General features: G+C 49.3%; 1 protein-coding gene across 4 annotated transcripts in view; it reads left to right on the top strand.

Annotated features, from left to right (window-relative positions):
* Positions 1-29: 29 nt before the first annotated feature.
* The window catches only part of Atn1 (atrophin 1), a 13,833-nt gene continuing 10,728 nt past the window's right edge, over positions 30-3,134 (top strand). Inside the window, exons 1-2 of one of the 4 annotated variants that reach the window (XM_013353004.2) lie at positions 31-217; positions 415-485. The gene's annotated coding sequence lies outside the window, so the exon portion shown is untranslated. Of the gene's footprint in view, positions 486-3,134 lie in introns of all 4 variants that reach the window. The other 3 variants (XM_013353005.2, XM_005365195.3, XM_026788119.1) reach the window with 3 other exon arrangements.

Here is a 3,134-nt window from a genome sequence, read left to right as displayed (position 1 = left end):
CTCGGGAGGAGGGCTGATGGGGCCAAGCGTCGCCAGGACCAGAGCCTAAAGGGGAGGAACGCCGAGGTGGAGACTTGGCGGAGGTAAAACGGGGGATGCTGTGCGGGTGGTTCGCGGAGAAGGCAGGACGGATCGGAGAGATGGCAGCGAGGTGGGGCGTGAAGGCTCCAGAAGCCCCACAGGCCCAGAACCCGGGTTCCAGAACCCAGGATTGCTGGTATTAGGAACCGAAGGGAACTGGGAACCGGGAAAGGGGTGTGGTGGGTGGTAAGAACAGGATTGTTGCTGCCGAGAGGGGGGGACTGAACCTGGGGGAATGGAGAAGGACCAAGAGAGGCCCATCTTTGAGAAGCCTGGGATGGAAATGGGAAGGCCGTATCTTTTGTGACTCAGTTTTCTTTTCCCCCACTCTAGGTCACCTCTGACCCTGTTTTCCTAATCCCAGACGTAGTTACTTCGTGAAGGGGGCACTGAGGCTCGGCAGTGTGAGTCTCCCAACACTAATAAATAAGAAAGGCAGAATACAGAAGGGAGAATTAGAAAGGTTGGGAGGTTGGGAAAGAAGAGGGAATTGGGCAATCTTGTAGGCATTCCAAGGAATTGTGACCTCCACCCTCATCCCCTCCGCATCGGCTGCCCCACAGCAGGGCTCTATCTGGGAGGCCTTCGTTACTGCTTTGATCTCGGAGGTCTCCCTTTGTGCCTGGGGCAGGTTACCCCAAAGCTCCCTTCCCAGAGGATACTGTAAGAAGGTCGGAGTTGCTCTGGCAACTGAGGTGGTAATAGTGACTGCCAGATGGACCCCTGGGATGGTCTCTGGAGGGGCACTTCTTTTCACCCATTTTGTTGCCATGGCTGTGATCCAGTGGGAAGTTCTGTAGGTGGGGGTTCAGTACATAGATCAGGCCTCAGCCTGTAGCTATGTCCTATGGGCTCTTGGGAGGGGTTCTGGGAGATGTTTCTGGTTTTGCCCCAAGTAGGGGTTTCCTGAGGAGGTACACCCTTTCTCCTCCAGCGATCTGTTGGAACAGGTAGCACTGTTGCTTGCAGGTCATTCTTGCAAGCCTCTACCTGGGTATGGTGGGAAGACGATATACTGTTGTTCAAACTATATGGTCTTGGGCTGGAGGTAGCTCAGTGGTATGTTAGTTCCTAATATACATACAGAGGTCTGGGTTTGAGCTCCAGAGACAAACAGAATAAAAAACCAAGTTCTATCATCCTGGGCACTTTCTTCTGGCCTCCCCCACCCTTGTGTTTTATACGTGGTTGACTCTTCACACGGTTTTACTTTCTTGAAGTCCTCTTTGGATTTCTTTCCTCTTTGTCAGTTCCCAGGGTGACCCCCTTCATTCAACCAACCTTTGACCTTTTACTTTCCTGCACTCACAGAAATGGCATGGCTCTCTATGCCTGTCTCAGGTGAGTGCCACCCAGGGGAGAGGACTGTGGCACAACCTGGAGCAGAACGGGATGCTCTGGAACAGAGCTGGGAGACCAGGGAGTACTCTGGCTGTGTCTCTGTGACCTTGGGCAAGTCACTTCTCTTGTCTTTGAGCGCCACCTTCATTGTCTGATGGAATGGCCTCTGTGGCTCCTTCAGCAGTCCTGGGTTCTAACAAGACTTCGGCTACCGCATTGTTAGCTGCTGGTTGGTCTGTGCTTCATCCATATCTTGGTTATTTTCAAGTGATTGTCAGGCAGGCAGGTCTGAAATGATGGAGCCTACTCAGTGACCCTGAAAAAAATATACTCTGAAAGCTCTTCCCAGGGAGCCTGTGACGTGGTCATTTTCTGACATTCTTGTATTATTTGTTCCTTAATTTCTTTGAAAAATTTTATTAATTGCATTTATCTATTTTGTGTGTGTACCCTGGTGTACATGTGGAGGTCAAAGGGTAACTTGGTGTTGAGTTGATTCTCTTCTTCCGCCATGTGAGCCTCATGGTTTGATTCCGGCCATTGGTTTGGTAGTAATCTATGTTTTTGGTTTTTGAGATGGTCTTCTATTCTATAGCCCAAGCTGGCTTGACTTGAACTCACTCACTACAGGAGATGACCTTGAACTTGAGATCTCCTCGCCGCCCGCCCGTTCCTCTGAGATTGCAGGCACGAGCCACACCCTGTTTTATGTGGTGTTGGAATCTAACCCTGGGCTTCTTGCACGCTAGCCCAGCACTCTGCACACTGATCTGCATTCCTAGTTCCTCTCCTTCCTCTCCTGTGCTTACTGAGAGACTCTGGGTTTCTGTTTCCTTGCCTGCTGAGTTGGCGCTCCCATGCTTTTCTTTTGCAGTAAGGAAGTGGCAGTAGATGGGTGCTGTTGTCCATGGTAGATGCCCTGTGTTAGCAACAGCCTTCTAGGCAGGATGGAGTGCCACTTGGTCAGTTGGTGTTAGGATACCACCCAAGTCCAGACTTAACTATGATCTGACCTCAGTCTCAACTCCATCCCCCCTCTGCCACTCCTCATCCCGGAAATCACTGCCCCGTTGATGCTGTTTTTTCTCTTCCAAAGCTACTCATTGCAAATTTTATCAGATTTCAGCTGATTAAAAAGGTAAGAAAGGCACACAGTGATTGCTCTGTTCTCCAAGGAACTTTAGTTGGATCCTTTAGGAATCAAACTGACTTGGTAAACCAGTCCTGTGATGGGAGGGGGAGGGTGACAGATGCAGCCACAGGTAGTGTCTTCTTGTCATGGCTGACACTGTTGTCTGCTCCTCTTCGGTTCGGTTCTTGGGCATGTGTTTACTCCCCCTCCTTCTCTTTTCCCATTTGTAGTTTTAATTTTTTGAAACAGGATTTTATGAAACTGGCTGGCCTTGAACTTGCTATCTGCTGAGGGTGGCTGGGTCCTCCTGCCTTCACCTCCCAAGAGACGGAATTACAGATGTTGTCCCCATGCCTGGTAATGCATAGTACTTTAAAACCAATCTACAAAACAACTTTTAAAAATGTGGCTATAGCTGTAGTTGAAGTAAACTGGTTTACTGGGCAAACATCAGTTAAAACTTTATTTTTTATTTTATATTTATTTATTTGTTTTTTTCAAGACAGGATTTCTCTGTGGCTTTGGAGCCTGTCCTGGAACTAGCTCTGTAGACCAGGCTGGTCTCGAACTCACAGAGATC

Source organism: Microtus ochrogaster, unplaced genomic scaffold (genome assembly GCF_000317375.1).
Source record: "Microtus ochrogaster isolate Prairie Vole_2 unplaced genomic scaffold, MicOch1.0 UNK1, whole genome shotgun sequence".
NCBI lineage: Eukaryota > Metazoa > Chordata > Mammalia > Rodentia > Cricetidae > Microtus > Microtus ochrogaster.
This window is presented reverse-complemented; position numbering and strand designations above follow the sequence as displayed.